General features: G+C 42.1%; 1 protein-coding gene and 1 long non-coding RNA gene across 3 annotated transcripts in view; one reads left to right on the forward strand and one right to left on the reverse strand.

The window, feature by feature from the left end:
- LOC145347052 (uncharacterized) overlaps window positions 1–1,126 on the reverse strand; it is a 69,661-nt gene extending 68,535 nt beyond the window's left edge. Inside the window, exon 1 of the long non-coding RNA XR_013887760.1 lies at window positions 1,100–1,126. This is a non-coding gene — a long non-coding RNA (uncharacterized LOC145347052). The remainder of the gene's footprint in view (window positions 1–1,099) is intronic.
- Window positions 1,127–1,335: 209 nt separating this feature from the next.
- ralylb (RALY RNA binding protein like b) overlaps window positions 1,336–24,169 on the forward strand; it is an 876,105-nt gene continuing 853,271 nt past the window's right edge. For both annotated transcript variants that reach the window (XR_013887728.1, XM_080194340.1), the window contains exon 1: window positions 1,336–1,381. The gene's annotated coding sequence lies outside the window, so the exon portion shown is untranslated. The remainder of the gene's footprint in view (window positions 1,382–24,169) is intronic.

The raw sequence follows: 24,169 nt of genomic DNA on the forward strand, positions 1-24,169 counted from the left end.
AATACCAGCAGGAAACTTGATCAACCTTTCCTCTGACATCCCACTAATTTTCCACTGGCAGGAAACTGACTGATCATCACGCCAAATTTAGTGCTTCCATCCACCAGGATTGCCTCTGCCCAATTAGTGGATCTAAATCCATGGGCAGAATCTTGTGACGTGATGGGGGTCTCAGCCATGGGCTAGAGAGTCAGTGAGACCCCCATCTTACCTCTTTTTGGGGAGGTGTCCAACATCTTGTGCCATTCAGGCATCTATCAGTTAGCTGCTGGCATTCCCCATCTCTCAATACCCTCAAGGGCAGAAGCCCTGTCCATTGACTCTTGGCATCCAAAGGCTGGCAGCTCTTCTGTATTTAGCATCAGCAGCAGGGAAGGAATGGCTGCTGCCTGTACTACACCTACCTTAGGCCTCAAATTGAGGGATCTAGGCACAAAAAAACCCATAAGAAACAGTACAGGAGGGGCCATTTGGCCCCTCGAGCCTGTTCTGTCTTTAGTAGGATCATGGCAGTTCTGACATGCTTCACATTCACTTTTCTTCCCTTTCCCCATAACCCTTGATTCCCTTACTGATCAAAATCTATCTATATCTGTTGTGACTTCAGCCTAATGAGGTTGGCTTGCTAGAGTATGAACTACCTGATAAGTCTTAGTTGATGGCTAAATCAGAGAGCCTCATGCTCCCTATTTAAACAAGGTGTGTCAGACTCCCAGCCTGGATTCAGCAGGGAATAAGTGGCGAGCTGGCTGTGTACCGATGTATGGTCTAAATAAAGTAACTTGGCGACGGTACTTCCACCTCCATGGAGTTATTACAATATCGGCCTTTAATATACACAAGGACTTTCCCCCACAGTTCTCTGTGGGCAAGGAGTTCAAAAGACTCAACTCTCTGAGAGAAGAAATTCCTTCTCAGTCTTCAATTAGCACCCTTTTATTCTGAGCATGTGCCCTCTGGTCTTAGACTCTCCCAAGAGGGGAAACATCCTCTCAGCATTTATCCTGTCAAGCCCCTTAAGAATCCTACCTGTTTCAATGAGGTTACCTCTCATTCTTCTAAATTCCAAAGAGTAGATTCCCAACCTATTTAGCCTTACCTCCATACCATTGAACCTTCTCTGAACTGCCTCCTGTGAAATAATGGCCCATATCATCTGATCAGCAGCAGAAAGCTATGAGCTGCCTTTAAAAATAGCACCCAATGGGAACGGCAGTCTTTGGTTTTCAGCAGGGCCATCTCTGCAGGCCCCAGTGTGATGCAGGAGGATTCTAAATATGTCCACTTATGACACAGCTAGAATGAGAACATCCATTGAGGTCCAGCTTGGAAATAGTTGTTTTGCAATGAAAGCAGAAGTGTTTCCCTGCTGTTATAAAAAGTATGTTGAAGCTTTTTAATTTTTTTTACTATTTATTTTAAGTAGTTAATCCTATTGTTATTGGTTCATTTTTAAAATGTAATTTCTAATCCTTTATGATTGAAAGTGAGTATTATTTAACATATAAATGAACATGGGTTTCGTTATTTGTTCTAAATCCCTGAAACTCCTATTTAAATCTGCATTATATTATTATGTAACTTTATTTGTGTCATGCTTATAAGTGTTCACATGTTTTAATTTACAATATTGAAACTGAAAATTTAATAGGGAAGATGAGAGTTCAGAATTCCTCGCACAATGATTTGGATAACTTACTGCATGGGGTTGCGTAGAGTTCACATTTGGAGCCTTGGAAAATCTAGTTATCTTTATCATTAGTGTTATTCTGCCTTGCTTGCTTCATTTATAATTCTCATATTTAACCGTTCGGTATGTTTCAATAAAGTATTTGCATAATTTCATATTTATATGTTTTGTTTCAATAAAGAATTAATAGAATTTTGTAGTTTAATGGAAAACATATTTTAAAAAACGTTCAATACAAAACTTTGATACATTAACATTTAACTAAATATTTTATTTTAGAGCTGCATTATGACATTTTAATTGCCTCATCTTTTCAAATTTCTTACAAAATATATTTTTCTCTAACACAACAATCAATATAATATTTTTATATATTAACACAACTGTTCTGTTGTCTCTAAACAAGGTGGTGAGGGAGGGATGTGAGGAGGAGGAAGGGGGAAGGAGGGGAAGTGGAGGGAGGGAGTGACAGGGAATGGGCAGAAGGGAAGGGGAAGGGGATGGAGGGAGGGAAGTGGGGCTGGAGGAGAAAAGGGGGGAAGCGGGGGAGAAGGTTTGGATTTACACTCCACCTATTCAAAGCCTCAAAAAGAACTTCAGTTAAGAATCAAGCTAAAAATGTGATGTACAGGTGATGGTGGAACATGACTGCGGATTTTCAATCAGCAATGGATTTTGCAATACCTATCAGAAAGATGGTTCAAATCAGCTTAAAGGATACTTGCATATGTCATCTTAAAGAATACTAAAGCAATTAAACCAGCCAAATTGCAAAAGGATCAGCGTTGCATCAGGGAGACTCTTAAAATTAGGATAAACACTGCTTAAAATATAAAGCAAAATCCAACTGGACTTCAGCTGAAATTTATACCAGACACTAACATCCACCTTGTTATATATAAATACACTTTTTTTTTGCTGGAATTTGTTGTCATGACAAAGTTGTAAATTTTATTTTAAATCCTTCTTTCTTTTTCTGTGCATTAACAGTTACAAAAAAAACCATTCAAAGAATGTCTGTTGCCTCTACTCACTGCAGCAATGTGTGCAAAAACTCACTTATTATCAGCGCAGGTAATGGAAGTTAGGGCCAGTTTACAGCACTTCAATACCAGCAGCTTCCATAACTCGAATCAGAGGTTCAATCTTGCCACTCTTTCAATGTACATGTGCGTGTGCTGGGACTTCCGTGTTGTCCCAACACGCATGTACAAGGCACAATGGGGTTAAGTTGGTATTCGGTGCGGAAATTATGGGCCAACATCTTTCTGTAAATAAGGGGGCCAAAACTAGAGAGGTTACTAGAGAGGTGGTGCGCGACAGACTGGAGGGGCTGATTGTGGACAAGTCCCCAGGACCGGATGGAATGCATCCGAGGGTTCTGAAAGAAATGGCGGAGGTGATAGTGGATGCCTTGGTGGTTATTTTCCAGACGTCGCTGGATTCCGGGGAAGTGCCGGAGGATTGGAAAACGGCTAATGTTACGCCGTTGTTTAAGAAGGGTGCCAGGCAAAAGGCGGGGAATTACAGGCCGGTTAGTTTAACGTCTGTGGTAGGTAAAATGTTAGAATCCGTCATTAAGGAGGAAATTGCGAGGCATCTTGAAGGGAATTGCTTGATAGGGCAGACGCAACACGGTTTCATTAAAGGGAAGTCGTGTCTGACCAATTTACTGGAGTTCTATGAGGATGTGTCTAGGGCGGTGGATAGAGGAGAGCCGGTGGATGTGGTCTTTCTGGATTTTCAGAAGGCGTTTGATAAGGTACCTCACAAGAGGTTACTGCAGAAGGTCAGAGGACATGGAGTTGGGGGTAGGGTGTTAGCGTGGATAGAGGATTGGTTGTCAAATAGGAGGCAGAGAGTGGGGGTCAATGGGTGCTATTCGGATTGGCGGTTGGTGACTAGTGGGGTGCCCCAGGGGTCGGTGCTGGGGCCTCAGCTATTTACCATTTATATAGATGATCTGGAGGAGGGAACCGAGTGTAGGGTGTCGAAATTTGCTGATGACACCAAGATTGGGGGAAAGGCAAATTGTGCGGAGGGTGTGGAGAGTCTGCAGAAGGATCTAGATAGGCTGGGCGAATGGGCCAGGAAATGGCAAATGGAATTTAATGTTGGCAAGTGTGAGGTGGTCCACTTTGGTAGGAAGAATGGTAGGAAGGACTATTACTTACGTGGCGAAAAACTGCAGCAGGCGACGGTGCAGAGGGACCTCGGGGTCCTTGTGCATGAGTCGCAAAAACCCAGCCTGCAGGTGCAGCAGGTGGTCAGGAAGGCGAATGGGATGCTGGCCTTCATAGCGAGGGGGATTGAATATAAAAGTAGGGAGGTCTTGCTGCAGCTGTATAGGGCATTGGTGAGGCCGCAGCTGGAGTACTGTGTGCAGTTTTGGGCGCCGCACCTGCGCAAGGATATTTTGGCCTTGGAGGGAGTGCAGAGGAGGTTTACTAGGCTGATACCGGAGTTGAGGGGGTTGAGCTATGAGGAGAGGCTGAATAAACTAGGCTTGTACTCGTTAGAGTTTAGAAGAATGAGGGGAGATCTCATTGAGACGTATAAGATGATGAATGGGATGGATAGGATAGAGGTGGAAAGACTCTTCCCGCTCAAAAAAGACAGTAGGACTAGGGGGCACAGCCTCAAGATAAAGGGGGGGCAGTTCAGAACGGAGTTGAGGAGGAACTTCTTCACTCAAAGGGTGGTGAATCTCTGGAATTCTCTGCCCGTTGAAGTGGTGGAGGCTGCCTCGCTAAATATTTTTAAGAAGCGGGTTGATGGGTTTTTGATAAGAGAGGGGATTAAGGGTTATGGGGAGAGGGCGGGAAAGTGGAACTGAGCCACGACAGATCAGCCATGATCTTATTGAATGGCGGGGCAGGCTCGAAGGGCCAGATGGCCTACTCCTGCTCCTATTTCTTATGTTCTTATGTTCTTATGTTCTTCCTTCGGGAAAAAGATACAAAAGTCTGAGGTCACGTACCAACCATCTGAAGAACAGCTTCTTCCCTGCTGCTGTCAGACTTTTGAATGCACTTACCTTGCATTAAGCTGATCTTTCTCTACAGCCTGGCTATGACTGTAACACTACGTTCTGCACTCTCTTGTTTCCTTCTCTATGAACAGTATGTTTTATCTGTATGGCGTGCAAGAAACAATACTTTTCACTGTGTGTTAATACATGTGACAATAATAAATCAAATCAAATCAACAACTGCAGCAAGACTTCCCTACTCTTATACTACAAACCCCTTGAAATAAAGGCCAACATTCCATTAGCTTTCCTGATTACCTGTTGTACTGTGTGCTAGCTTTCTGTCTTTTGTGCTCAAGTACTCCGAAGTCCTTTTCTGCTGCAGCTTTCTGCAGTTGTTTTTCATTTAAATAATACTCTGTTCTTTTGTTCTCCCTTCCAAAATGAACAATTGCACATTTTCCCATATTATTCCTTAATTGCCAACTTTATGCCCATGTACTTAACTGATCAATATCTCTTTGTAAACTATTTGTATCCTCTCACAACTTACTTTTCTACCTATTTTTGTATCATCTGCAAATTTAGCTAATGCACATTGGCTTCTTTTTCCAAGTCATTAATGTATATTGTAAACAGTTGTGGTCCCAGCACTGATCCATGTCGAACCCACTGGTTACAGGTCACTAACCCTTTATCCCCATTCGCTGTTTCCTGATCATTAGCCTGATCCATGCCAATGTATTATCTCCAACACCATGAGCTCCTATCTTATGACTTAAACTTTTGTGAGGTACCTTCTGGGAATCCAAATACTTCATATCTACAGGATCCTTTCTATCCACTCTGCTTGAGATTTCCTCGAAAAGCCCAATGAATTAGTCAGGCATGATTTCCCTTTCATGAAGCCATTCTGACTTAGCTTGATGAGATTATGATTTTCAAAATCTGCTGCTATTACTTCCTTAATACTTGATTCCAACATTTTCCAACAATAATGTCAAGCTAAATGGCCTTTTTTTGCCTCCCTCCCTTTTTGTATATGGGTGTCACATTGGCAATTTTCCAATCCCCTTGAGTTTCTCCAGAATCCAAGGATTTATGGAAAATTACAACCAAAGCATTCCTTACCTCTTTAGCTTCTTTCAGGATCCTAGGGTGTAAGCCATTAGGGTTGAGGGACTTATCTGCCTTTAGCTCCATTAATTTGTCTAATATTACTTCTCTAATGATGGCGATAGTACTTAATTCCTCTCTTGCACCTTTTAGTAAGGAAGGAATATTCAAAGTATCTTCCACCATAAAGACTGATGTAAAATATGTTTAATTCCTCTGGCATTTCTCTATTCCCATAATTATCTCCCCAGATTCATTTCCTAATGGGCTTATGTTCAATTTGACCTCTCACCTTTTTATAGATTTAAAAAAATTCTTAGTGTCAGTTTTTATATTCCTCACTAGTTTGTCCTCGTAATTTATTTTCTCTCTTTATCTTTTTAGTCCCCTTTTGTTGGATTCTGAATTTATCCCAGTCTTCAGGGCTAACACTGACTTTTGATCATTATCTGTTTTCTCTTTCAACTTAATACTCTCCTTAATGTCCTTGGTTAGCCATCATTGGTTTATCCCTCTCTTAGATTCTTTCCTCTTTACTGGGGTATATTTTTGCTGAGAGTCATGAATTATTTCCTTAACTGTCTGGCAGTCTTGCTTATTGTTTTTCCTGCTAATCTTTCCAGTTCATTTTAGCTAACTTTAGCCTTATTTTGTTGTAATTCCCTTTATCTAAGTTAAACATGGTTGTTTCAGACTCAAGTTTCTCACTCTCAAACTGAATATTAAATTCTACATGTTATGATCACTATTTCCTGGAGGATCTTTTACTCTGAAGTTATTTATTAAACTTGCCTCATTACCCATTACCAGATCTAGAATAGCCTGTTCACTGGTTGACTCCATGACCTACAGCTCTAGGAAACTATCGCTCATGCACTCTTCTGAATTCCTTGACGTACCAATGCTTCCAACTTGAATAACCCAATTAACATGAAGACTAAAGTCACCCATAATTATTGTTTCTATTATTTGCTGGTTTATACCCTTTCCTACAGTATGGTTATGTTTGGGGATCTATACACTGCTCCTACCAATGTCTTCTTTCCCTTGCTGTTTTTTACCTCCACCCAAATGGACTCTACATCATCTCAGCCTAGATCATCTCTCACAACTGACCTCATTTCACCTCTTATTAACAGCGCTAACCCACCACCTTTCTCTTCCTTTCTGTCTTTGCAAAATGTCAAATATCATGAATATTAAGTTGCCAGTTTTGATCACCTTTTAACCATGTCTCCTCTATTCTATGAGATCAGATCCATTTACCTCAATCTGCACCATGATTCCATCTATCTTTTCTGAATGCTTCATGCATTAAGATACAAAGCCTTGCCTTTTTGCCATTTTTAGACGTCCTAGCTTTCTTTTGTACAGTGGTCCTAATTGCCTGTCATCTTTGGTAACCTTGACTACCATTTTTGCATCTTACTGTTCTTTCTTTTATTACCGTCCTTGTTTCTCTTTCCTTTGTAACTCTGCTTAGGTTCCTATCCCCCTGCTGTTCTAGTTTAAACCTTCCCCAACCCTACTAGCAAATACTGGCCTTGGGACATCAGTCCCAGTCCAGCCAGTTTGTACTGGTCCCACCTCCCACAGAATTGGTCCCAATGCCTCAGGAATCTGAAACCCTTTCCTTGCACCAACTTTCCAAGCGTGTATTCACCTGATATATCTTGGTATTTAGCATGTGGCACTGGTAGTAATTGTGAGATCACTACCTTTGAGCCCTATTTTTCAACTCACTTTCTAACTCTCTGTATTTCGCTTTTAGGACTGCATCCCTTGTTTTATTGATATCATCGCCTGTCTATTTCGATTACAATTCCCACCCTTTCTCCTCCTCTCCTGTGCAGCCGAAATAACAGTGGTGCAAAAAATGAGCTACTACCGCTTTCTTCTTTCAGGCCATCCCCCCCAACAGTATCCAAAGTAGTATATCTGTTCTGCAGGGAATGGCCACAGGAGATTCCTGCACAACCTGCCTAGTCCTCTCACTCTGCCAGGTGGATATTCATTGCCTTGCTGCATGTGGAGTCTTAGCCTGCGATGCAACCACTTTTCTGTGCATGTGCTCCACGATACACCACGATGGCGGAAAAGGAGTTGCAAAATGGGAGGCTGGGGTGGGAAGGGACGTGTGGGGGGGGATGGCAATGGGTGGGCAGTGATGATGAGGTTGGCAGCAAGGGCAGTGGGTGTCTTTCAGTGCTCCGCCCCCTTCCCTGATGCTAAATCCACCATCCCAGGTACTGAGTGCCTTTGAACAAGGGGACCCCTACCCCCACCCTGTGAGTGCATAATCAAATTTGCCAGGGTTTGCTTGTTGAGCTCCCTGCATGGTAAGCCCCTCACCTATGGCTGAGCTACTAGCACTGTAGGATGTGGCTTTGAATGGGTATTAATTATTCAGTCAATTAGCAGCAGGATAGGAAGGCCATCCACGGATCTTCACACCTTAGATTTTATCAGGGCAGCGGTGGGAAGGTCATAGGGTCCTCACCTGCTGTCCTCATGCCCAAACAAATGCTTTCCCAACCACCAAAATCGATGCCACAGAGAATACAAGATCCTGTCCCAGTCACACAGCTGACATTTCCTCTTTCCCTGGGTAGGCAGGGAATCCAAAATTCCATGGCTTTTTGCAATTTTTCAAACTTTTCCAATTAGACTCTGAGATATTATAAGTTGTGGCTATTACTTTGCTTTTATCTTTGAATCATATGTCACAAAAGGAGGCCATTCAGCCCTCCACATCTCCAGGAGGAGTTGTTCAGTTAGTTCCACTTCCTTTCTTTTTCTCCAGTACAGTCTGTTTCTGTATATTTTCACTTCCTTTTTGAAGGTCACTGTTGGATCTTCCAATACCTTTTTGGCCAGTTTTGTCCAGATCATGACAACTTGTTGCCTAAACATTTTTCTTCTATCTTTGACGTCTTGCATGATGTTGTTGTGTGATGATTGTCACAATTTACTCTATAGAAATACCTTACAATTTTGAATGTGCCTATTAAATTTCCCTGCAAATATTTCTGCTGGAAGAGAATAAGTTTAGCTTCTCCAGTCCTTTCTCTGAATTGAAGTTCTCCATTCCATTTTGCACCCACTCCAAGGCCATTATACCCTTGTTAAAATATGGTGCACAGAATTGGACTCAATAGTTGAGCTGCTGCAAACCCAAGGTTTATAAAGGTTTACCACTGAAGTGATAACTCTCGAGTTTAATTCCACATAGCGGCTAAAACTTGATTTGAAGAAGTATTTGTAGTGTCTTTATTTTGAGCTTTGAAACTAAAACTTGAATTAAAGTAGAATCAATACTTTAATATAACCCCTTCCAGCAGTATTGAAAGGCACAATGTTACCAATACTCAACTCTATTAATGATTTATTGATCTTGCATTTTTGTTTCCAAATCCATGATTGACAGAAGTAGGATGGAGAGATAAATTGCCTCTCTTTTCCCCTCAAGTCAAACACATTAATAGAACAATATAAAATTTAAATATACCACTTATGAATTCTATGTTTGCATTAACTTGCAGATTGCAACCCACTGAATAGCTTTTCAGTTCAGTTGTATTAAATCACACATGTAGAATAAATATAAAAATCACTTCAATATTTAGTAGGTCTTGTTGCTCAGTTGGTACTATCCCTGCCTCTGAGCCAGAGTTCCCCAGGTTCAAGTTCTTGATGACCACGGAATGAATGTGGTTCAACATATTAATCATCAGCCTGCTAATCCTTCCCACACCATTCCCCAAGTAATAATAATAATTTTGTATAGCTGGGGAAGCAGTTATAGTTCAAGGTCAAGATTAACAATCCTTTCAACAGTTTCAGCTTATGCAGAATGAGTTGTCATGGCACCACTAGGAATGGTTCTCTTAGTTGTGGCTTGGTGGCCAAAATCAACAGCAACAGGGAGGGTAATAGTGGCAATAAGAGTCAAGCATGCTGGGATTTTGGTCCAGTTATCATTAAAAACAGATGTAGGTCAGAAAGGCTGCAGTGAGTCATGATCTGTCCTGTGAGATTGACGTAACACTTCCTGTGATGACTAATACATGTATTTGTTTGGATAAGTGCAAGACTTACCAGCACCAAAGTTTTCCACCTTTTTCCATATATGGTGAGGCTACATTTGGGTATAAACATTTGGGAGTTGTTGATGAGTAACTCCATTGCCTGTAGCTGAACATTGTGATCAGTTTCCAGTGGTATCATTGGCTGAGCGCCAGAGAACTTTCTGGAATAAAAATAACTTCTGGATAAAAAGATGTTCTTGAGTCTCTGTTCTTAGCAAAAATATGAAAAGCATCTTCGCAACGTGTGCCCTGAAGACATCTTCAGAGAAGACCACAAGGGAAATTTCTAACGGATAGCAAGCCTGGCCAGAATGGGTAGTATTTGGTTTCAGTCAAAAGCTTAAGTTAGAGTTTGAGTTGAAGTTAAATGAATCAAAGTGTTGCAATTTATGTGAATTTATGTTGAATATTGATACCTGATGTATTGAATAAAGAAAGAGTTTTTTTTATTCATTCGTGGCACATGGACTTTGCTGGCTGGCCAGCATTTATTGCCCTTCTCTTGCTGTCCTTGGGGGGAAGTTGAGAGTCACTCACATTGCTGTGGTACTGGAGTCACATGTAGGCCAGGCCAGGTAAAGAGGACAGATTTCCTTCCCTAAAGGACATTAGTGAACCAGATAGGTTTTTCTGACAATCAGCAGACTCTTAATTCCAGATATATTTTTATTGAATTCAAATCCCACCATCTGCTGTGGTGGGATTTGAACCCAGGTTCCCAGGACATTAGCTGAGTTTTTGGATTAACAGTCTAGGATAATACCACTAGGCCATTGCCTAGTCGACTCCCTTTGATTTGTCAGACATACAGGGAATATATCTGGGGAAAAGATTTATGTTTATAATTGGATAACACAGGGTAGGAGGTCAGAATGTGGGTGATGTCCTGGCTTGGATAGCCAGAGTCACAGTTTGAGCAGTCTTTCACCATCCATTCACGGAGTAAGTGGCCACATCTTCCCAGGCTTCTTTCCAAATGATGGTGTGCTCTCCAGATTTTCCTTGGAAGGTTGAAATGTGGGACACCACCGCTTGGGTCAGTTGTCATGACGCAGCTGGTGCAGTCATCCAGGTGGTGTGCCATCAAGAGGTGGGGCTGTCATCAATTTGTGGGATGCAGAGTCTGGTCCAGCAGAGAATATGCAGTTTTAGGCAGGTGTGTATTTCTTTTGAGGTCCGCAACATCAGCGGGAGTGCTTCGTTAGCTGTCAGAGTGTGTGTGAAAATACAAAACAAAACAAACCAAATTATTTTAACATTAATTCTGAGTAATGGAGCACTGAAAATACTACTGAATTGCAATACCTAGAAACAATTCTGTTTGGGTCAGCATTTCCAATAAGACTCTAAGTAGCGGCAAAGTACCTTAAGCTATGCGGTAAGTGAGCTGTGGATTTGGAGAAATGTTTGAGTCATCTAGTTGAAACAGTAATGTTGGTAATTAAGATTAATGTTCAAACTGGATTTGTGGAATAGTCAAATTCACCATGAAATTCTTTCTGTTCGCTGACTGGACAAGAATGTCTTAAAAGCTTTTATTCACTTGGATAAGCAACTTTCGCAAAACGTTGATTAACCCATAAAACATTATAAAACTTTTATGCTGCTTAATTATATTCTGTTTGAACTGAAAATACTGCACTTGTTATTTGTGTGTCCAAATGTTTTGATTATTGACTTCATATATAAAAGAACATCCAGAATCTAAAATAATGTTCTAGATATTGCACTTGGCATTCAAGCATGTTTTTATAATGACCTTTGATATAAATAGATCAAAAGCATTTTTGTTCCTCAGTTTTTGGCCAGGACCTATATCTGTCATCATTTGAGAAGAAAGGGAAATCATGCTCATCAAAAGAGAAGTACAGAGATCAAAAGTGGGCTTACCAGTTGCAATATAGATCCATATTGAAACTTGTGAAAATAAGTTTTATATGATTCTGAATCAACAAACTGAACTGGAGGATGGATTCCTGAGCACCAAAATGGACACAAACCAAATCCATTGAATTAACCTTGGTCTCAGTACCTAGGAAACAATAATTTCTCCTGGATGGCAATGGATGTCTATTTCAGCTGATATATTGTGATACTAAAAAAAATCACAGGCTAAAAACCTGTTTGTGCAGCCTTGCTTCAAAGCTGTGTTACGTAGGCTACATAGATTATTTGGGGCAAGCAGTCCTGCCATTAACTGTGAGTTCTGCAAGGTTTGCACAGCTTTCTTCAATATTAATAAGGAATGTCACACCAGTGGTGCAGCTGACAACCAGCATCACTGCCTGCTTCTAGGCAATTTCTGTAGTCTTTGCAACACCACCTTGAAGTAGTGTCACGTGAATGCATTTTTAGCTCCATAAATATTGGTGAAGATACTTCAACATCAAAAGACTTGAGAACATCTCCATGGCTATAATATCCCATACAAACTATGAAGTAAATTAACAAAATGGAAAACTGAAACGAAACTGAAAATGAAAAAGTTAACATTTTACTCCGTTATGATCTCGAGGGAGACCAGTAACTTTTAGTTGGTAACTGAAAGTATTATAGACCGCTACAAGATTTCAAAAGTACTAAAAGGTATTTTAGACAAAACCAACACATACCTCTGCAGATACACAGCTGAGATTTCAGATCGTCAGCCACTCCAACAAAAAAAATCTATGACTGTGGCTCATGCTATCAGTCTGGCAGGATGAGGCCTGATAGAGTTGGCAAGGCTGGCTCCACATAGGTGTCATCTTTAAATCTTGCCTCAACAGCACTGAAGTTAAACTTCCCCCCACCACTGCCCCACCCCCAATGGACACACAGAACCCACCCTACAAACATTGGGGCAACTCCCTCTCCACCAACAACTAAAGTATCAAGGGAATTTTCTCCCCACAACTGCACAAGTGTCAAGAGGCTCTCTTCCATCCCCCATCCTCTTGCCCCTCACCACTGCAGCCATCCCACCCGCCCCACCATCATGGCAGCATCATAAGTACCCTCCCCTTCACAGGTAAGTTCCCCCTTCCTTTACCAGAAAGTCCCTCCTTCACTGGCTAGTTTCCCTTTTCAAAGGCATCAACCCTTTCCCCTCCCTGTCACCTCACACAGTAGTGCACTGTATGGTGTGAAGAATATGGTCAGACACCTAAGGAATTTGTTCCTGGGGATTTGAATCATGGAGTAGAATTGTTCCAAAATTTGACTATATATCAGTTTGAATGCAAAATCCAATGTGAATCCTGTCAGCGCCAGTGGCGCGATCAGACCGCAATTTTTCCACACTTTGAAAAAAAGTTTTCCCATGTGAAAATGTTGAGCCAAAGTATTTGATTGGATACCCTAAGGGTCACCTGAGCCTTTCTATCAAGTGGACACTGCATTTACACAGCTCCACAGCACTTGCTCACAGTCACGCCAGGAGGATGGCAGTGAAGTAGCCTGCTCCCTACTTTATGGAAGGGGCGCTCACCATCTTCTTGATGCCATAGTGGAGAGATGGGGAACAGCCTACCTTCAGGTTGGCAGGAGACCGTCCAGTGAGATCATGAATCCCACCTGGAAATAGGGGGCAGCACTGGTGAGTGCCAATACCTTCCACAAGAGGATAGAGGTGCACTGACTCAAGAATTCTGCCAGGTAAGTGTTCCCTGTATCCTCTCTGCACTCCACCTTGCCCTCACCCCTTGGAATCTAACCTCGACTCCACATGATGCGACCGAGCATGACTCCAGCACTCGACTCCCCACAAGCTTCTTCACATCTCCTGAGGCTCTACTCCTCACAATCCTTCTGTGGAGGGGGTTCTGAGTTAATGAGCAGAGCCACAGGAAAATTCTTTAATGTTTTAGTAACTGCTGAGAAGGAAGGAGTTAAGATGACATCTACCTAACGAGATAATGTTAACAGTTTGCTCATATGTGAATGCTAAACGCTATTAAAAGTGAATGAGAGATGGTTTTAATGTTAAGTATCTATATTCATATATTAAATAAGATCTAATATATTAATGTATATTAAGTTTAATTGAAATATCTGTGACCTCAGTCAAAATGCAAGCACTGCAGAGACTATGAAAGTCCAGTAGTTCAGCAAATAAAAGTCATTTAGTCAGCAGAATCACAATGAAATTTCAAGTTTAGGACAGATTCTGAAACATTTAACGTCAAAATGTAAAAGGTTCCATTGTCCAGACATGGGAAGTGTCAGTTCGAGGGCCCAGAGCTGATACTATCAGTTGTTTTGGCAGTGTGCTGGTGCGAAAGGTATTTGGGTGTTACCATCCTTAGAGAGGCATGGCAACAAGGAAGTGAACCATGCCGGGAAGAGGAAATCCAGTTTTTGTATTGGCAAATGAAACATCGGAAATTCAAATTGTGCATCTCAATTGGCTCAGGTATCTTTCATGTTTTGAACTGACATGCTAACATGAAATGAAATCAAGCCTAAGTTAATGAGAAGGAGTACCTTACATATTGGAAAGGTATAATTGTAAAGGGTTTTGGCTCAGTGTCTTAGATCTTTGCTTGTGTCTTTTACACTAACTTAGAGCCACTTGACCATCCGAAAGCCTCCCATGGCCGAGCATTATGTTCTGTTTGTCTTGCAGGTATTCTATGTTTAAATGCGTTTTTAATTACATCTTGAATTGAGACTTCTTGCCTTTGCGAGTTTAACTCTTAAATTCTCTTAAGTTTTTAAGAGAATCTGGCCACCGACAGAGAAACTCCTGCTAAACCTTCCCCACTCATGCACAATGCCCACACATGTCAGGTTTCATTGACACCTGACCCACCCGGCAGCCAGCTAACATGATCCCCATTTACGTTCCTGAAGAGTAAGCTAGCTCACAACTGCCAAGGGCAAGCAAAGATGGGCGGTGGGATGCCAGAGCTGAAGAGCCAGACACCATTTGAGGAGAGGGGCCCGGAGCTCACAGTAGAGGGACAGAAGTGGGCCTGCACTGAGAATGAGATGGGCCTGCCTGAGAAAAGTGAGGACCCACTGGACTTTCATCCAGATGACCAAATTCAAGTGAGTTCTGTGTGCCTCAGACCATTGCCCTAGCTATGCATTAATACCATGCACTTTGTCTTGCAAGAACATTACCTGATCAACCTGGCCCAGCCACCAGCATGATCCCACTACCCATCCCCGACACTACCTTGAAGGTGTTAGAGGAAAATCACCAAAGATGTATTGTAGAAACATGAAAAATAGGACAGGAGTAGGTAATTTGGCCCTTAGAGTCTGTTCTGCCATTCATTCTGATCATGGTTGACCATCCAACTACAAAGAGTTGATATGTGTTTTAAGACTTCTGTATCTTTTTCGCAATTGAAGAAGGTGGAAGAGAGAATGTCGGTGGTGCATGGGGTCCTTGATTGTGCTGGCTGCTTTTGTGCAGCAACGGGAAGTGAAGCCAATGTCAATGGATGGAAAGTTGGTTTGCACGATTAACTGGGCAACGTTCCCTTTGTAGTTTCTTGCGGTCTTGGTCAGAGCAGGAACCATACAAAACTGTGATACATCCGGAAAAGATGCTTTTTATGGTGCATCTGTAAAAATTGTTGAGCGTCATAGCAGACTTGCTGAATTTTCTTAGCCTCCTGAGAAAGTAGAGTCTTTGGTGGGCTTTCTTAACTATATTATCAGAGTGGAGGGACCAGAACAGATTGTTGGTGATCTGAATACCTAGAAACTTCAAAGAATTCCAGTAGATTTTTCAAATATGACTCCTTTTCGTAAATCCATGCTGACTCTAACCAATCTTACTATCATCGAGGTTAGCTGGCAGGGGGTGGTCAGTGTGGGGCAATGGGTGTTTGGGGTGGAGAGTGGGGCTATTACCATAGTTATCAGGGAGTTCAAAGTGGCTTTAATCCTTCTGACTTTTCCTAAATAACTATTCCACAAAGAAAACAAAAGGAAAATATTGCAAGTGCGAGAAATCTGCATTTAAAACAGAAAATACTGGAAAAATTTAGCAGGTCAGTTCCGAAGAAAAGCCATATTGGACTTGAAATATTAAATTTGTTTGCTCCTTCATAGATTGTGGTAGACCAGCTATGTCTTTCCAGTATTTCCTGTTTATATTTTATATTTCCAGCACTCGCTGTTTTCATTCTTCAAAAAGTCGGAACCATCTGAAATCTCTGAACTAGTTCTCTGGATCATGACACTTCTGCCTGTGACTAATTTTTCCATATGTCTTCTGTCTAAATCCCTTATGATTTTGAACACCTCTATCAAATCCCTTCACAACCCTCTCCATGGAGAGAAACTCCAGCTTCTCCAATCTACTCATGCAATGAAAGTTCCTCATCCCTGGAACAATTCTCATAAATGTCTTTGACACTTTCTCTAAAGCCTTTGCATCCTGCCCAGAATTGAAACAATATTTTTTCAAGCTTCATCATAACTTCATTGCTTTTGTGTCTTTATAAATTGTAGGATCTGTAAGCATTTCAAACCACTTTTTCAACCTACCTGCCACCTTCCATGCTTTCTTTTATATAATTTTTCCTTGTTCTTCCGACCAAAATATTTCATTTCACAGTTCTCTGCATTCATTTTCAACTCCCATGTGTCCATCCATTCCACCAGTCTGTCTAAGTCCTCTTCAAGTCTATTAATATCCTGCTCACAATTCATAAAACTTTCAAGTTCTGTGTCATCTGCAAAGTTTGAATTTGTGCCTTGTAGTCTAGGTCATTAGCATATATATAAAGAAAAGCGCTGGTCCAAATACCAACCTTTTCTTATTCTCTACATTCTGTCACTCACCTAGCTTTATACCTATGCTGTCACTGTTAATTTTATTCATGGGCTTCAACTTTGTTGGCAAGTCTATTAAGTGGCATCTTATCAACTGTCTTTTGGAAGTCAAATATGCCACATCAACCACTTTACCCTTATCAAACCTCTGATAGTTCATTTTAAAAAATTCAATCAAGTTAGTTAAACATAATTTGCTGATAACAAATCTGTGCTGGCTTTCTTTAATCCACATATGTCCAAGTGACTGTTAATTTTGTCCCAGATTATTGTGTCTGAAAGTTTTCCCAGCACTGAGGCTAAAATGGCAGGTCTGTTGTTGCTGGGTTTAACCTCAAATTCTTTTTTGAACGAAGGCGTAACATTTGCAATTCTCCAATCCTTTTTCCCTTCTTCTCTTACTGAATGTGAGCACGTTAATAAGTCCAGCATGTGTAGATCCTCACTAATTGCCCTTGAGAATGTGGTGGTGAGCTGCCTTCTTGAACTGCTGTAGTCCATGTAGTGAGAGGTACACCAGCAGTGCTATTAGGAAGGGAGTTCCTGGATCTTCATCCTGACACCACGTTCTAAGGTGTAAAGGATGATTATGACCAATGCCTCTGCAATATTCTAACTTAGGTTCCTCAACATCATTGAATGAATGCATCCCATCCAGTCTTGGTGACTTATCCACTTTATGTCAGCCTTTCTAATACATCCTCTTCATCAATCAATTTAGCTATTCCATGTCTCAATATCCTTTCTCACTTCCTAATTGAAAACAGATGAAAGATTCATTTAATATTTCAATTTTGCCCTCTACCTCCATATGTATATCCCCTTTTTGGACCCTATTTGGCCCCACCCTTCTTATCACATTTTCATGATTCATATCCCTATAAACGATTTTGGATTCACTTTTATTTTAACTGCCAGTCTCTTCTCATACTCTCTCTTTGCCTCTCTTATTTAATTTTCACTTACCCTCTGAACTTTCTGTTTCAATATGGCCCTCACTTCCATTGTCAAGCTCGCATCATTTTCTGCTTCATTCTAATCTCTACCTCTTTCACCACCTGTAGGACTTTGATTTTTCTTACCCTATCTTTTCCTTTCCCCTCATTGTACCTGAAAAATCTCCTCTGTAATAACGTCTTTAAGAGTATCATGTTGTAAAAATTAATTTACTGAATGTGGACATTGCTGGCTGGGCCAGCATTTATTGCCCATCCCTAACTGCCCTCCATTTCAGAGGGCATTTGGGAGTCAACTACATTGTTTTGGATCTGGATTCACATGTAGGCCAGACCAGACAAAGGCAGCAAATTTCCTTCCCTGAAGCACATTAGTGAATCAGATGAATTTTTAATGCAAAAGGCAATGAGTGGGATTTTCTGGTTGCAATCGCCCTAAGATTGGAAAATTCTACCCGATATCAACAGACCTTTGCACGATCCTTCTCCCGCCTCTAATGATTCCCATGGCAAGCGGGATGGAAGATTCCACCCAATGGTTTCACAGTCATCATTAGACAATTCCAAGTTTTTATTGAATTCAAGTTTCATCATCTGTCACATGGCATTTGAACCCAGGTTCCTAGATCCTGTCCTGGGTCTCTGGATTACTCGTGACCATACCACTGCACCACTGCCTCTCTTTCTCTCTCTCCCCCTCCACAGCCCCCATCCCCACCTCCACCCCACCCCCTCCACTGAATAAATGCATTTGGCAGGATTCTTCATTTTTTTTCTCTGAAACAGCAATCATTTAAAAATGTTAGAAGCCCTGTTTGTGGATGTAGTATGTGGAAAGCTGAAAAGATCCTTTAGTGTTGGAAATATTCATGGAATATCTAGATTGAATCTTTAAAAGTAGTACAAAGTGTGATTCTTTGATATATATTTTGTGATTGAGTATTTTTGCAAAAAATAAGGTTGTAGGGCACAGAAGAACAAAATAAATACAATACTCAAAATGCACTGTCAGGCAACTGGGAAAGTGCCAAATCTGCACTGTAGGAGGAAAATGAAAATGTTATTAGATTACTTAGGTAGCAACCCAATTTAGACTAGCATCTGTGAGGGATTCGTAGCCTCTGTCTCAAATTTAAGCAAAGGCAAGCAACAGTGGATGCTGGAGATGATCTGCAAATGCTCTTCCAACTGCCCTCCATTATTGTCAGTCTATTTTCAGCAAAACCCTCACCTATCAACTAACTCCAACTGTTCCTCGCATGTTATACTTTAAAACAACGAAGAGAACTGATAAAAAAAACACAGCAGAAAAGATCAATTACCTACAGGAAATGATTAAATTGAGTTAGTTGGTTAACTGAAGGTCCGTCACTTAACTGTTCTCGCATGAATAAAAATGGCCTACGTGGAAATGCCATCTCCAACAAATACTATCTGTAACTCTTAATCCAGGTAAAAGAAAAGCTTAAGAATGTACTGTCATTAGAGTTAGATATTCAGATCAAAAATTTCAAAAAGGTTCCTTGCATACTTATTAAGCAAAAAAATTGAAGACAAAACACTTACATCCCACACTTAAAGCAGATGGCTGATCTGACAAAGATCAATTGGATCTTTGGATTCTATGCTTCACTATTATTTAGTGATCTTGACAATGTAGCTGAATTCTCAGGGATAGCTAATTGAAGTAAAACTTCTCTTTAAATCCATGCTTAAGAATGGAGAATGAAGCCTTGAAGCCTTCCCTCAGAAATACTATCCACAAATTGGCTTTCATTGAACTGACCCACATTCCCCTGCTGGGGGTGGGAAAAGAGACATGCCTCTCACTGTTCATACCAGTTTCCTGATGCCATTCCAGGTACCATCAAGTTTCACCAGGGTAGTAGAAAGCTCACCCCACCCAATCCATTAACAGCGTCAATTAGCAATGTTAAAGAGCTTATTAACGTAAGAACATAAGAAATAGGAGCAGGAGTAGGCCATCTAGCCCTTCGAGCCTGCCCCGCCATTCAATAAGATCATGGCTGATCTGTCGTGGCTCAGTTCCACATTCCCGCCCTCTCCCCATAACCCTTAATCCCCTCTCTTATCAAAAACCCATCAACCCGCTTCTTAAAAATATTTAGCGAGGTAGCCTCCACCACTTCAACGGGCAGAGAATTCCAGAGATTCACCACCCTTTGAGTGAAGAAATTCTTCCTCAACTCCATTCTAAACCGCCCCCCCTTTATCTTGAGGCTGTGCCCCCTAGTCCTACTGTCCTTTCTGAGCGGGAAGAGTCTCTCCGCCTCTATCCTATCCATCCCATTCATCATCTTATACATCTCAATGAGATCTCCCCTCATTCTTCTAAACTCTAACGAGTACAAGCCTAGTTTATTCAGCCTCTCCTCATAGCTCAACCCCCTCAACTCCGGCATCAGCCTAGTAAACCTCCTCTGCACTCCCTCCAAGGCCAAAATATTCTTGCGTAAGTACGGCGCCCAAAACTGCACACAGTACTCCAGCCGTGGCCTCACCAGTGCCCTATACAGCTGCAGCAAGACCTCCCTACTTTTATATTCAATCCCCTTCACTATGAAGGCCAGCATCCCATTCGCCTTCCTGACCACCTGCTGCACCTGCAAGCTGGGTTTTTGCGACTCATGCACAAGGACCCCGAGGTCCCTCTGCAGCGTCGCCTGCTGCAGTTTTTCTCCACGTAAGTAATAATCCTTCCTACCATTATTCCTACCAAAGTGGACCACCTCGCACTTGCCAACATTAAATTCCATTTGCCATTTCCTGGCCCGTTCGCCCAGCCTATCTAAATCCTTCTGTAGACTGTCCACACCCTCCGCACAATTTGCCGTTCCCCCAATCTTGGTGTCATCAGCAAATTTCGACACCATACACTTGGTTCCCTCCCCCAGATCATATTATTGAGAGTGCCTGAGGGATTGCTCGCCATACCATGCCAGCATCCACCGAAGCCATTGTCGCCTTGCATATATTTGCTTCTAGTCCCTTCCAAGGAAATAGCTGCACATCTTGGCATTTCACAGGTCACTGGTGCCCTTTTTCTATTCCAGACAGAGACAAAGGGCAATGGGTTTTGCCTCCATTGCTGAAATTGCCCACATCTAGCAATTGCATCCATCTGAACACCCAAGCACCCAGTGCATCAGTCTGGTTCATTAATAGGCTTCCACTCTCTCAATGTTCAGCAGGTTTACAACCCACAACAGAAGTTTCCTCCATGTGTGTGTTCATTTTCATTACTCCTTCATCAACTGGCATTCCAGACTACAGGAGCTCTTCAGTCAACCCCAAACTCCATAGATGGATACTAGGGGAGAAAAATTATCCCTTGAAGAAATGGCAACATACCCCTCAACAAGAGTCTGAGACAGAGATGCAGAGGTATTGCACCAAAGGTGTTTGCTCAATAGGTCAACTATTCAGCAGGGCATCAGGCTTCTGAAGATGAAGTTTGATTCCTGGACTAGCAGATTGTGCCCTCCAGTACATTCCTGCAAGGGTCTTCTTTGTGATGCTCACCTGCAATCTCAATAACTTGGCACTTTAAAGGAGTGTGAATCTTGAACAGGGTGAGGCCCTTGGAGGAGAACGTTTTCAAAGGAAGAGGATGAGTAGGACATAGAAGAAGAAGAGGCAGAGGAGAAGATGTAAAATCAGAGATGACCTCACTGCCTAGGGAGGTGACCATGTGCACTTCAGGCTTTAAGGTTCTCCTCAGAATTCCATCAAAGTCAAGAATCATCGAACCTAGGCACATTTAGTTGAGCCGCTCTGGCCCAGGAAGACAACTTAGTCTAGAACTTACTCTGTGCTGAAGACATAGCCTGGAACATGTAAACTCATTGCCAATGAAGGATGCTACCTGCCCAGAGGTTTCATTGTTCTTCACCACTTCATACACCTTTTCCAGCCCTGCCATTTATAAAAGAAAGCTCACATGTTTGGCTTCTCATGTCATGATGTGCATGCCGTTCATAAAAGTGAAACAGTGGACAGTTACAGATACAAGTCATCTTGTGACCCACTCAGTGCTGCGCCTGTCGTGATTACCCCCATATTCAGCCACTTCTACAGAGGCAACCTGTTTACTTGTCTCTACTGTGATGCCTGTAAAACATGAAAGAGGTCATAAACTATTTAAATCAAACCTTCCTTTTTGCTGTTTAAAAATGGGCTTTGCTAAACATAAAACCGAAAGGTCACATGATTTGCAAGTCAGCCATAGTTCTGCAAACATCCAACAGTAACTGCAGGACAAAGCTAAACCCTTGTCCTTGTGAAATCTCACACCTATCATTGTGTGGACCCATTACAATCAATGAAAAAACAGAGCAACGGATAGTCTGTTTCCCCAGCTTGGACTTGCAACAAAGAACTATCAAAAGTTGAGGAGGAACTTCTTCACTCAAAGGATGGGGAATCTCTGGAATTCTCTGCCCGTTGAAGTGGTGGAGGCTACCTCGCTAAATGTTTTTAAGAAGCAGGTTGATGGGTTTTTGATAAGAGAGGGGATTAAGGGTTATGGGGAGAGGGCGGGAATGTGGAACTGAGCCACGACAGATCAGCCATGATCTTATTGAATGGCGGGGCAGGCTCGAAGGGCTAGATGGCCTACTCCTGCTCCTATTTCTTCTGTTCTTATGTTCTTATAAAACATGTTATACCTGCAGAGGTGCTAATAACACCATCTATTTCTTAAGATGAACAATGGATTTTGACCAGAGGCAGAGAAATAGCTTGTTAGCCGACAACTGACTAATCAATGGGCACCACTACATGACCTAAGCTCCCTGGGCTTTTGGAAAGTTTTTATTCACAGTTGTAGGCTCATAGGGCAGCTGCTGTTAAATAAACAGTCTGTCAACACCAATGCCAGACTTGAGACTAACATCAAATCTTGCCTCAAGTTTAAACCTCCTCAAAGCCTGTTTCTGCTAAAGATTCCTGTCATTGCCTGTAGAGTGAACCAAGTCACTGGATACCAATCTCATCTTGCTGCATCACCATTGTTGCCATTGAAAGAATTCAGCAACTCCTGCTGTCAGCTAGTTGAACCTGCCTGAACTTTAACATGAAGGAACTCTCACTGGGCTCTATCATTCACGTGAATTAGTATCCATATCTTTGGGATCCTTTTTTGCTTTAAGTTATTCATAGCTGTAAAAATCTTTTCTTTCCTGAATCCTCCTTCTGTGCTTGTGCATGTGTACGCAGTTTTGCTGACCATCCCCTGGGTTTGAATGTATGAATAAACAATACTTCTGATTTAACCTTAGAGAGTTTGCTGCTAGTCACCTTAAAATTGACTTCATAAACAGAGGGTTTGAGGAAACCTGCCAAAGTCTATTTCAAAAATTGAAATACCTCTGCTTACAGGCAGGCAGTGAGAAAAAGAAAGGAATTCAGTTTACCTCTCTCCTCTGTCCATAACACTAATTATGGCTGAAATGCACACGACAATTGCTTTCATCATGGAGGTGCCTGTGGGGACACCTGCAGAGGCTGCCGCAACTGCATCACCGCAGAAGCTGTCTCCTTCGCTGGTCCCTGCTGCACAGATTCACCCTCCGTCAGCAGGGTCAAAGAAATCAATGACGATGGTGCCCTGTGAGGGGTGGCACATTTACCCTCCTCAGTAGGTGCTCTAGAGGGCTGGTGGGGGATACAAGCTGTGGCACAGCTGTCAATCCTTCCAGACATCGCTGCATCATCTTTGCCACTGAAGAGTTATAGTGTGGAGTACATCCTGTAAGCATACAAGATGATCAGAGGGTTAGATAGGGTGGACAGCGAGAGCCTTTTACCTCGGATGGTGATGGCTAACACGAGGGGACATAGCTTTAAATCAAGGGGTTGTAATTATAGGACGGATGTCAGAGGTAGGTTCTTTACTCAGAGGGTAGTAAGGGTGTGGAATGCCCTGTCTGCAGCAGTTGTGGACTTGCCAACTTTGAGGGTGTTCATATGGTTAGTGGATAGGCATATGGATAACATTGGAATAGTTTAGGTTGGAGGGTCATTAGATTGGTTCCAATGGTCGGTGCAACATTGAGGGCCGAAGGGCCTGTACTGCGCTGTAATGTCCTATGTTCTACATTCTACATCACCATGCTGTTCCTGCATGCACTACAAGTGTTGCCACATCTGTTTCTCCATGAGATTGGCCACTTTCTCCATGGAGGACTGTATGCGCAGAGAGCCTCGAGCCTAGTTGGTGCAGATGAGCTGGTTGGACTCCTCCACTCTCAGCCTATACTACCTCAGGACACTCTGATATGTGAGACCATATCTGTTGCAGCTGTTTTACGTAAAGCCTCCCAATTAGGGAAGCTAAGGGAAGGGGATATTAAGCAGAGATTCATGGAGTTGGGGTGGAAACTAAAGGCCAAGTCAGACAGAGTGGTTATCTCTGGACTCTTGCCTGTGCCAAGGGATAGTTTAGAGAGGAATAGAGAGAGGGAAAGTTTGAACTTGTGGCTGAGGGGATGGTGCAGGAGGGAGGGGTTCAAGTAATGGAGCAATTGGGGCTCATTCTGGGGAAGGTGGGACC

This window comes from Carcharhinus amblyrhynchos, chromosome 8, assembly GCF_965287045.1.
Source record: "Carcharhinus amblyrhynchos chromosome 8, sCarAmb.v2.hapA, whole genome shotgun sequence".
Classification (NCBI taxonomy): Eukaryota; Metazoa; Chordata; class Chondrichthyes; order Carcharhiniformes; family Carcharhinidae; genus Carcharhinus; species Carcharhinus amblyrhynchos.